Genomic DNA, 13142 nt, shown 5'->3' on the forward strand with positions numbered 1-13142 from the left:
TCTCCCCATCTTGCCTAAGTGGATCCTCATAACCTTTCCTGAATGAGCCACCCTTTTCCCAATGGATTGGGAGCACAACTTTATCCAGTACTCATTTCCATTTCATGATTATTTTGTATAATGATAAAATGTACAATTTATTCTTATTATATCATTATTCTCTACCTGAAGTCAGACAGAAACAGAAAAACAGAATAAAACTGTTGGAGAGTGAAAAGAAAAAGGAATAAGAACAGAAGGAGGAGGAGGAGGACCCACAATTCTTGAGAATTTATTCTTAGCCAGAATTCTTGCTGAGACAGAGTGCCAAATAAGGGCCTTACTCATTGCAATTGAGATCAGCAATTGAATTAAAATCACTTTTATTCTCCCCGAGAAGATTAGATATGTGATATAAAGCTGTAATAGAATAAATCTTAGATTTATAGTTCGAATACCTGAGTGCAAAGTTGGTCTTCCCATTTGCAGAGCCTCAGGGAGAATCAGAGACAACGTCTTCTATAGATGTGTGTGGGTGTAGGGACGGGAAATGTCCACATACGAATTAGTGGTCATGCATTTTTTAGTTTTAAAGATGATCAAATATTTTGATTGCATTCCCATTTAAAGAATACCTAAGGACTAATACGTTTTTCAATTTGGTGAACATACTAATGAACTTATACCAAGTATCAGTTCTGTGCATGAGCTGCGCCCAGCGACCCTTGATGGGTGCCAGGCTGTGCTCCATGTGGGGAGCTCAAGGTGAAGCTGAGTAAGATTACACCAAGCTCGGCAGAGAGGGCTGAGTCCTGCTGGACTCGCTTTCCTGGTGCGTCTGAGCAGGTAGTGGGAAGCACAGGGATCTGTGGGGAGATTAGACAGGAAGAGCTATCATCACTCCATAATGAACAATAAATGCTAAAAATAGAAACCTTAATTCAAAACGTGAGTTCAGATTTACATGGAAATACATTCTATAATATAAAAAATCCTATCATATATCTGACATCTACTACTCCATCTCAATTATTTATATTTTGCCCACAAACAGTCCATATTCATAAATATCAACTTTAGATTGAATTACTTTAGTCTTTTACACAGTTTGTTATCCCAGCTCCAGGCTTTTAATTAATCTGGATTTGGGGTATAATTCTTTGTGCCTTGATTAATACCAAACAGGCTTTCTTTAATTAAAGAGACAGACTGGTGAGGGACATTTTAATCAAAAATTTCATATGCATACAGTACATCTGTATTTAATACTTGCAAAGGAAAAAAACCCCTGATTTATTGTATTTATTTTTTAAGTGTTTTGAATAAAGCAATAGCTCCAGTTCCTGTGATGGATGCCTTTGTGTACTGACTTCATCTCGAGGCCATCACCATCGAGAGTGGAACATGGGGGTCAAAGCCAGCCCCCAGCATCATGACACGCTTGCATATCCCAAATGCATACATGGACACATCAGGGGTCTCCAATATGCTTTCTTCCTTGGCACCTGGCACCTCTGTGTCCCCCCGGGGACATTGCTCTGCAAAGAAGGTAGGTGAGGAAGTGGAACTTGATCCTAAAATTTGAGACTCATACTTTTCAATTTCTAATGTATGCTGTTGACAGTGGGCATCCTTTTAAAATCAGTATTTCGTTCATAGATGTTTTGATGGGAAGTATTTCTATGCTTACATTTAAATTAAAAGGTTTTAGTGTATTCTTAGGAACGTACCTCACTTTATATACCCATTCTCTGTCTACTGGACATCGAGACTAATTCTGACTTTTCACTCTGTACATATTGATGGGATCAACGCTCCTGTATGTCTTATACATAAATATTTATTTATGTATCTGCTATTCCTTTGGAATAGTCTTAGCAGTGGAAGTCCAAGGGATAGGCAGTTCTGTAGCTTCTTAGTGAGTTTCAAAAAGTGTCTTCCTGAAAAGTGCCGGTTCATTGCCTCTCCGAGGGGAGTGCCTGATTCCCTCCATCCTTCCCATTCGTCTGCGTCCAATGTGCCTGTATCCCATGCTTCATAGCAACTGTCCACCGTAACAAGTGACTTAGGGAGGCATCTACCACAAATACAGTAGGAAAATTGAAAAGCCGACATAGTGGTTTTCGAGCATGTTGTAAGTATGTCATTCATCCGGGTACCTTGTAAATCCACAGGGTCAGTGGTACCAGGCACCCTTGGTTCTCCACGGGTGACCCCTGGACCAGCGGCATTAAAACTTCTAGAAACTTTAATCCTTGACCCCAGCCCAGACCTGCAGAACCAGGAACTCTTGGGATGAGATCCAGTACTCTGTGTTGACAAGCCTTCCAGATGATTCGAATGCATACCAGCCTAGAGGCTTTTAAGACAAGAAAAAATATCCAATGTGGTGCTGCCTTGAAATGAAGCTTCATCTACAGCCACGAGGTAGAAATAAAGCAGGGGTTTGAGAACTAGAGAGAAGATGAGAACAGAGACTTCACAAGGATGGAGCTGTTTCTCAGGACAGGAAGGCAGGCAGGAGCTCCTCAGGGTGTGAAAGTATACAGCGTATCTGTTACCCTCTCAGCTCGGCTTTTCCCCTGGAGATGTCTGATCGGCCCATTGGGTTTTGTTTTATTTTGGGAGAACAGGTGCACCCCTTAAGGCTCACCCCTGTCTATTCACTCTAAGATTCACGAGGATCCAGCAAGTCTGGAACCAATTCTCAAGGAGGAAACATTCTACATGGTGCACGCACAGCCCACTATTGGACATTCAAATGCTGAGCAAGGCGACATTTCCTCTCGTGGAAATACCAAAGTCTACTGCTGGTGGGGTCTACGGTGGGAGGCAGGAAATCGTCAGAGAGCATCTGTTACACTCCTTTCCCTAAGAGCAGTGAGTTCAATAACAGCAGTGACATGTGACCACAGCAATTTTGCACAAGGAGTCTACTAGCTTTTTTTTTTTTTGACATTCTATATTAGAAGATACTTAAATTTGAGAATGACAGCAGTTTTCCAACACGACTGTGTTTCTTCTTGTTGCTACCATGCCGGTGGAAACGAATACCTAAGACAAGAAAAATGTTGGAGGAAATTAGATAACAGAGAAATGCACTAGCTTTTTCTTAAGAGATAGTTTGCTTTTGTGACAAATTAAAGTCGCAATAGCAGCTGTGGAGAACCCAAGAAGAGTCAACATGAAATTTGAGAAATGAGAATTCCAGGTGACCGAATTAAGACCACTGAGAACTGTAAACACATGTTATTTTATGTAAAAATAGAACTGGAAGTTCTTTGTAAAGTATCAAAGCAATATTGCTTTGCAACTCATAGACCTAAGGTTGAAACTACCATATTGATGTGAAATTATATTGTAAGTGACTTATGTGTATATCCATGTACTTTAACCACAGACAGTTCTCATCATAAGAGTGGTTAAGTTTTTCTTTCCCAAAATTGTTTCAAGAGAACCCCCACAGGTGTTTTAGGTAAATATACCCAAATCAGGTGGGCATTTTAGCCACTACCCACCTACTGATCTTGGGGTTGCTGGAGCTAGAGGGACCGGACATCACAGACTCATCCCCCCGTGCTTGCTCTGGAGTTGAGAGTCACCCGGAGCAAAGTCTTGGGAACATCCCGTGTATTTTAATTTACAAGTTTCTAAAAGGCACACTAATAATTAAGTTTGTTGTATGAAAAAAAGTACGGTTTAAGAAAATAAATGGTTTTCAGCATTCCGTTCTACGATCCAACCTTGTTCTCCTATGAGTCTTTTCTGAACTGTTCGTTGCGGGTGGTGTTTCTGTAGCTTTTGCTCACCACTGCTGCTTCCATCTAATTTTGCAACGTGTTTGAATACCTACCCCTCTCATTAAATTAATTCTCCCATCATGAAGATGCAGTTATTTCCAAAATCAAAATTGTGAACGAATGTCAACATTCAAGGGAAGAAGGACCTGTGACCGCGTCTGTGATTCAAATATTTACAAAGCGCTGAAAAAGATGGAACCACTTACGTGTGATTGTAGAAATTAAAGTATTTGTGTAAAGTTTATCTTTCTTTGTGAATTTAATGTACTCAAAGAATATAGGTGTTTGATCCAGAATAACGTAGATATTAAATCACGAGAAAAGAAAATATAATTCTCTGCCATTTTATGTGGAGTTTAATGTGAAAATGTGTAATACTGGGACACAAAATAATAAAATCTCATTTTCTGTACAAAAGTTAAAATAAAGGACATCTGTATATTTTTTAAATTATGAAGAATTGCATAATTTCAAATCTACCAGCTAAAAACTATGCTTTCTCTGACATAGATGAAATACATGTATAAATAAAATACATATGCTATATGTGTGAATAAAATACATGGATATTTTAAAATATACATCTACATATTTTAACAATTATGAAGAATTGCATAACTTCTAACCTAATAATTAAAACTATACTTTCTCTGGCATGCCATACAATAGTAATGCCTTGGCTAGTAAATTGAAATATTCACTCTATTTTCCAGAAATTTAGGTTTATGTTAATTTTTGGTTTGTGTAATTTGACTTTTATTTTATTGTCAGAACACTTTTAGTCATTTTATTGTTGTTTCAGGACACAAGGAGGGAAATGAGCCATGGGAAAAATGCACAATATATATGTGCTGTGTATCATATAGCAATGCATTTGGCTGGACGTAACAGACAAATCTGACAAACAATGGCTAGAAAATAATAGTTAATGTTTTCACATAACAACTTTGGGATAAATGACTTCTCTTATGGGTTCAACACGTGTGAATCTCTGATTGCTTTTCCAGGTGTTTTCCTAGTAGCTTTTGAAGCTCCAAGCTTGTCTCCAAGTGTAAAGCAGGAGAAGGGCGTGGGAAGACCTGGCGCCCATCGCGTCTGTCCCTTTGCATCAAAGGAAATCTTCCCCAGAAACTGCCATTAGACTCCCACTCACCTCCTCGCTCTGGGCTGGGTCACATGGGTGGTTGTCCATCTGCAGATGAGGCCGGGGCATCAGCATTCACCTTCTCTACTCTCCATCATAGGACACCACGGGGCAGGGGTATCGAAGGAGAATCCCACTCTCTGAACGGCAGTCTCTGCCCTGTAGGCAGTGATGCAGCCGAGACAGGACACTGGAGCGCCCTTTAGGAAGGGAGGAATGGCAAGGCAGAGTTGTCTTCTGTCCCTGCCCGTTGATGTTGAAATCCACAGAGAACTAATTACAGCATTTCCCCACCACAACAGAGAACTCCCCACAGATTTGCATTCTGCTTTCTGGAGGGAACGTCCCTGTTCATTTTCCTCTGGTTCCTCTAAGATGACTCTTCTTTATCCTCCATGGCCGCAGCCGAAGCAGCCCTTGGGAACTATGCCCAGCTTGGGGAAAAGACACTTCTGAAAATCAGTTCCTGATTTTGAAAGGTGGGAATTCAAAGGGTTATTTTAAGTCTCAAATAGGAAAAAGTGTTATTAATCTAGACTTTTAGTTTATCTGGTAATACAATCCTCTTAAGTTTTTGTAGGTATTGTCTTCAGTCGGTTTCCTCTGCCAGGAACTGCACCCAAAATCTATCCCTAGAAATAGGTATCGAATTTGTTCTGCTTCTTTGCATCTGCTGCCCCAGGCCCCCCCTCGCTAGCCAAGGCCCTCTTCTGAGACCCGGCTGGAGGAGCATTGCCAAACCCTTGGCGTGTCTTTGGACGCAAGGCTGGGTCCTGACGAACTTTTGTATAGTGAAGCCTTTCTCAGTCATCGTGTGCTTCATCTGAGGTCTCAGGATTCTGGACTCCACTCTCTGTCTCTTGTGCAAATGAGCCTGTCTCTCCTGGAAGCCCTGTAGGTGGCACACACAATAATATTTTGACTCTCTTGATCATTTCCTCTACCCCGGCAGCTCGGTGGGAACTCAGTCGACCTTCCAGATTATCCTGGGAGGGAGCATTGCACTATCTATTTTCCCCTGCATGAGAAGAGTCCCCATCTCTCTAGTTTGTAGTATCAGATCTCATCCGGTAGCAACTGAATACTAAGATGATTCCGAGCTGATTCTGTGTTTAGAATTTTTGTTCTTACAGAATACTCCCCTTTTCAGTTCCAATTTCTGTATACATTAGGGTAAAAAATTCTGGTGTTTAAAATGAATGGCCCCCAAATCTCTGTGGTTTAACATCAGCAAGTTTTAATTCTTGCTTACATCAGAGCGCAATGGGAGCTGGCAGGGTTATCAGCGGATCTGCCCCACAGCTGACTCAGTAACTCAGGCTCCTTCACGAGTGGGCTCCTGCATCACCTGGACCTTCCGAAGATCCCACTGGCCCCTCCGCTTCTTGATCCTTCACTGCATCTGTGGGGATTTGGCAAGAGAACAAACGGAATTCTATGTATGATACGTCTAACTATTTCAAGTTGTAAATCAAGACAACAAATGGTTCAAAGTGTTCTTATTCCCCCACCGTGACAAACGTACCGCCATAATGTTTAAAAGGACAGATTTAACTGGAAATTCTCAGACTCTGGATTTCCCTGCCCAAATGTGGTAGAACATGGAGGATCAGCCTTTGGCCCCGGCCCTGGTCCTCAGCTCTCCCTGCAGCCCACTGCCTTCTCGCTTCTCTTCCTTCCTCCAGACATGTTGGACATTACCAAGAGCCATGGCCGCACATGTGCAGGTGCGAGGTCCGGTGTGAGCACACATGCAGTCTTCATTGCCCACTCCCGAACGTAGCAATGCCTGGTCCCCAACACCCCTAGCTGGAGGCTGTGTGTATTGGCCATCTAAACTGGCCTCAGGAAAACAGAGCAGAGAAGAGTTCCTTGCGTGTCCTGCAGACTTGCTCAGAGTTGTTTGGGCACGAAATGCCAGGACTCCAGCTCCCAGACGTGACCTTGCTCATGAGGAGAGAGGTGGTCCATAGGAGAACCTGAGCAAGAAGCTCCAGGATCGGGATCCAGGCCAGGGCCCAGTGGGACCGAAGGTGGTTTTGGGAGGACAAACGGAGAAACACACAGAGCGTGTTGTATCTCTGGGAATTTGTAGGAGAGAGGCCTACTGCGGACACGCACCACTCTCACTTCCACTTAAGTTCCATCAGCCGTACTTCAGCCTGATGGCTTAGGCCACCTGCAAGGACAACTGGGAAGCCTTGTCTGTCTCTACACCCAGAAGGACAAGGACTCACGAGGCCCCGTTGACTGCTCCTGCAGAGTCATGGTGCTCAGACACCAGCTTGGGCGCTAAGCTGTACGGCCAACGTTTTCAGGCATAAGTAAAAGTTTAAAAGTCAAAACTAGACGATGAAGTCTCTGAAGTAGCCGCACACTGCCACCTGTCTTGGTTCAAGAGGAGCTGACAGGAGGTGCCTCCCTCCACTTTGGGATGGAACACTGGGCATTTCCTCCCTACCGCTGGCGCTGCTGCATCCCCGAGGGCACGTGGTCAGTGCTGCATCCTTGCTGTTATTATCGATTTTCTTTTTATTTTCTCTTCGCTAGGTACTTCTCTTAGTCCCTTTGGGCTGGTATAACAGAATGCCACAGACCGAGTGGCTTATAAACTATAGACATTTATGTCTCACACTTCTGGAGGCTAGAAGTTCAAGATCAAGGTGCTGGCAGATTCCATGGTGAGGGCCTGCTTCCTGGTTCACAGATGGCCGTCTCCTCACTATGTCCTTACGTGGCAGAAGGGACAGGGTTCTCTTTGGGGTCTTATTATAAGAGCATTAATCTCATTCATGGGGGCTGCCCCTTCATGACCTCATCACTTCCCAAAGCCCCCACCTCTTAACACCATCACCCTGGAGGTTAGGCTTCAACAAACAAATTTGGGGAACACAAGCATTCAGTCTATAGGAGTACGTAAGTCACATTTTGCTGAATTTGACAGCGTTTTGTTGCAGCTCTCCAGTTTTACCATTTAGATGCTCTTCACAGCGTACACCTAACAAAGTGAGCACGTATGTGTGTCTATATGTATACACATACATACACACACGTTTATGCATGTGTTTCTACTAATTTACTTACTCAAGAAGGGTAGTTGAACATATAAACATTGGTGTGTTCGGAAGATAGGCGTTTTTTATTTGTTTTTAATGCCATGTGGATTGATTGCATCTGACCCCGGCACGCTCCACATCATTCTCTCAATCATTTCTCTGGTACTTGGGCCAAGTGCTGCCAACCAGGGATTTAGCAGAGCCCACACAAACAGACGCAGGGCTGCAGAGTTGGAAGTCAGACACAAATGACAAGCCGTTCACTCAGAACCATGGATCAATGGGCTCCCCTGGCGCTGCCGGAGAGGGCATGTGAAGTTTTCGCCGTGGAAATACAGCTGGTGCACGCATAAACCTGAAAGCACTGAAGAAGTGAGTAAATTGTACAGCTAGAGGCAAGAGCTGTGTTGTTAAAAATCTCCCAGAGGACTACCAGACGAGCTGCACTCCTGCCCAAACAAAGAGGCTTAACCTACTGTTAACCAGAAGGACCGCGTCTGCTGTTAGCTCAAGCAGTGACGGGCTACCACAGCTGGAAACCGTTGTCCAAACAGCTTAGAGGCACAGCCAGTCACAAGCGGCTTCCTCGCAAAAGCTGGTCATGGAGGACGCTGCAGGAAAGGACAGCAGGAGCTCACACCATGTGGGGCGTCTTCAAATCTCCACACGTTCCATGCATGACACCCCACTGTCTTGGATGCTGTCGAGAGATCTCCCTCCCAGTGTGGTGTAAACTCAACTCAAGGTGTCCACAGGCATACAACTTTTAAAATTTTCTCGGCCCTATTACCATATCACCCAGATGCACTCAACCCTTGTCTTAAATTCTAGTCAGATGTTTGTTTGACAAATCCGTGCATGAAAATGTCTTACCCAGTGTGTTCACTGCCATGGAGAACTCGGAGCTCAAGTTGGAGGCTGCGGCCGCATGACTTAACCTTACACAATTAAAACATGAATATACTGAAAGCCAAATGCATACCCGAGAGTATAGAAGGTCTCAACAGAGGTGCATGCTGAAAAATATCTTGACTCAAGAGGAAGATAATGAGTTACATGGCCATCAAGTGAATCAGAATATGATCGCATGGGCATCATTATTCACCACTGAGTCCAGTCCGGGAATTCATGATAACTGGTGCATCCATGCTGAGACTGTGGGCTTTGGACTTTTGTATCCAACTCTGAACTCGGCATGTGGACTTATATCCCGACTTGGCCCTGGAGGGACGTGTTCCAAAGGGATCCCCTCACCTCTCCCGAACCTGCGCCACATGCAATCCTCAACATCTCAAATCTTCAAAGTTCCACCTTTCTGTTAGTTTTTCTGAACTAACCTAATCAATCACAAGTTAATTTTATCTTGTGCTCAAATCGATAAAAGTCAACATTTATCGGGGAGTGTTTATATGCCAATTACAGTAAAATATTACTAGGTCCTAATTAAGTTGTTTGCTTTGGATAAGCTGAGTTTGGTCTCTACGCTTTCCTCATATATTAGTTGCATGTTTGAGTTACAGAAAATATAATTGTCACTGCAACACTCAAAGATTACACTCTCTCGATACTGTAAATACTGAAATATAAACTCTCTTTTATTTCTGTTAAATTATTACAGTTCCAAGAATTAAGTTGTTACATTCATTTAGTGTGTCTCTTCTAATGAACACTTAGATTCCATTAATAACTTAAATAATGTAATTTTCAGAAAGTTGTATTCAGGATGTTATCATAATATTTTAATTAGTATCTCATTGTTATTAAACTTATCTTGGGGAAACCACATATTCATTATTTGCAGAATAATGAATTACATTGGTATCCCAAAATAATAATACTCTTAGTTACCATTCCTTGGAAATCTTTATCAAGGAAACTATTATAATTAGGAATTTGGTACTCCATTAATAGAAGCCCCCTTTGACTCATTCACAATGGCAGGAACTTCTGCACTGTGTTCTACACACATGGAAAGTAAGTGTATATTAAACAAAATTCTTTTATATGTCAATACACGTTCTATCACTTATGCTCTATAAACAGATCTAATATGCCCTAAATGAACAAAAGTAACATTGACAAATTTACGCTCCCTTAGTTTTATTTATTTTGGTTTGTGACTTGGTGAAACTAAGTCTCTGCGCATGAATGTTCCAAATTAGAAAAAATAGAAAATAACAATTATATCACCTAGCTCTTTGTGTTGTTTTAAGAATTAGATGTTATGTAAAGTATGCTGCTGTGTCTAACCAGAGGAAATGCTAAATACATACTGAGCAGGAGCCTAAATTGTCATGGTTAATATTGAAATCATACTACTTTTACTTTTTTATTATTTATGTCAAATCTTTTTCATATCTTTTTACAGTGAAGAAAGTAAGATTTCTGACAGACAAAAGATGACAAGTGACTTCCAGTTTCTGCTAGAGCACGCAGAGCTGGAAAGAGTGTCATCTCAAACCTACACACTGCCCAACAATAAGTCTGTGTCTTTTCTTGAACTTATTTGCATTCTGAAATTGGAATGCCACCAACTTGCCCCAAATCAAAGAAAAGACTGGTGTCTGCAGGGAGAAACAAGACAGGAGGAGAATGCTGGCTTACTTGGGCCCAGGTAAGAAGAGTTCAGTTGGGATGGTTGGCAATCTGGGGGCTGAGAGTGCACTGGCTGGAGCACCCCTGGGTGCTACAAATGTGGGTCCATCCTCGTGTGCATTGTCTTACAGGCTTTTCCCTCCAGACCAAAGCCAGGGAATCACCATAAAAACTCTAAGATTGCTGAGAAAGTGCCCTGGTGCTGTAGGTTTGGGGAGGGAATCAACAGCCACTGCAGGAAGGTCATGAAAACCTAGTCAGATACTTTCTCATCTCCTCTACGGGAAAAATCTACAATCATTAGGCATTTCCAAAGAATGTAAAAAAATTTATAGTCTATGGATATAAATATCACCTTTGGGATACTGGTAAAAACCCATTTCATCTAAGGGAGTGGGACAGGAACCATCCTCTCAACCCTGGGAAGAAGAGCAGAAATATGTGCCGGGCTCGGACTAATGCTGGCAGGAGTACTGAGGAGGCCACGGGTCCACAGTCCAGGAATGTGGTGCCTGCTGAAGGCTGAGAATCAATCAGAACCAAAGACCCCACAGAAATAAAAATAGAAAACAAGACCAAGCTACCCTAGTGTGGAAACTTGGCAAAGATAATACAAAATAAGCCAACCGGAGAAGACTATCTCTCAGGAGTATAAACATAACTATCCCCAAAGCAAATGTTGACAAATCGAATCCAGCCAAGTATAAAGAGGATGATAGGGTGGTACAAAGTGATGCTTGTCCAAGGAATTAAAGCCTGGTTCAAGATCAGGATATCAATTAAAGTAATTCACCATACTGACGAGATGAGTCACAATAGATTCAGGAAAGATATTTGACAAAAAAAGATAATCTTCATTCATGATATAAATTCTCAGTAAATCGGGAATAGAAGGGGCCCTCCATAATGTGCTAAGTGACATCTATGAAAAACATACCACTGGCATTATAATTACTAATGATGAAAACCTAAATGACTGCCCATCCAATCAAGCACAGTGCAAGGACTTCCTCTCTCAACGCCACTATACAACATCGTGCTGGAAATCAGAAATCTCTACTACAGAAGGCATGGTTATCTACCTAGAAGTTCCCAAAGAATCTAAAAAAGAAAAATCTTCTGGAAATAGTAGGTAAATTTTGCAGTATTGCAGAATACAAAGTCTTACAAGGTGTATGTAAGAAAATCAGTTGTATTTCTACAGGCTAGAAATGAATAATTGGTGCAAAAATCTTATTTGGCATTGCACCCAAGAAAATAAAATGCTTAGGTATAAATCTAACAAAATATGTGCATGATCTCTATGCTGAAATCTACAAAATATTGATGAAAGAAATCAAAGAAGAATTCAATAAGTAGAGATGTATGCTATGTTCAGTATTGGAAGTATCAATATTGTTATTATGTCAACTTAACATATAGATTCAATGCAATCCCAATCAAAATGCCAGCAGGTCTTTAGGAATATATTGGCAAGCTTATTCTAAAATCTAGGTGGAAAGATAGATGAACTGGCAGAGCCAAAGCAATTTTGGAAAACAATAATACGGTCGAGGCAAAGTGGGATCCTAGACTGGAAGATGGAAAAGTAAAAGGACTTTAGTGGGAAAATTGATGAGTCCCAAATGAATACTGGAGTTTAGTTAATAGTATTATACCAACGTTAAATTCTTAGGTTTTAGAATTATACCAGATTTATGTAAGATGTTAACATTAGTGGAAATAGGGTGAAGTGTAAACGTGAATTCTCTGTGCAATTTTCCGTACAAATTTTACTCTTCTGTAAGTCTAAAACAGTTCCAAAATAAAACTTTTTAAGAAAAGATGACTAAGATACACCACTTTCCTTGGGAGATTTCTGTCCACGAGTGGGGAGAACGGGGAAGTTAAGGCTGGAGCTGCTGACATGGCCCTGGGTCATTCTGGGCAGGGAGGTTGTGAAAGGAGAGATTGAATATTGTTTCACCGTAGGGATTTTAGCAAGACTTAAAGTCTCCATGTGAAATTCAGTGTGCCAACTCCAGCCACAATGAGGAGTGCTGTATCCCCACAGGAATGGGCATCGTCAAGAAGACAGAGGGTTCCAATTTTTGGTGAGAATGCGGAGAAACACAGGGCCGTCACTATTTGATGGTGGGAATGGAAATGATGCCGCCGCTTTGGAAAACAGTTTGCCAGCTTCTTACAAAATTAAACATAGATTTAATATACAACCCAGAAATTCCATTCCTACGCATCTACCTAAGATAAATAAAAACACATGTTCACACAGAGGTGCAGAAATGCTCAAAGCAGCAGTAATACTAATAGCCAAAATGTGGAAATAACCCAAATGTCTATTAACAAAATGTGGTATTTTCTTACAATGGAATACTATTAAGTATTAAAAAGAAATAAAATACTGATGCAGTCATAATATGGATCGCCCTCAAAAATATCATGCTCAGCGAAAGAAGTCTGACACAAAATTTAGTAAAAAGTCATTGGATCATACACTTGCAATAGTCCATATTATGGCGTAAATTATTCCTTCTTAAGGCTGTTAAAAATCAGTTTGCTAAAATAAGA

Source organism: Equus caballus, chromosome 29, assembly GCF_041296265.1.
Source record: "Equus caballus isolate H_3958 breed thoroughbred chromosome 29, TB-T2T, whole genome shotgun sequence".
NCBI lineage: Eukaryota > Metazoa > Chordata > Mammalia > Perissodactyla > Equidae > Equus > Equus caballus.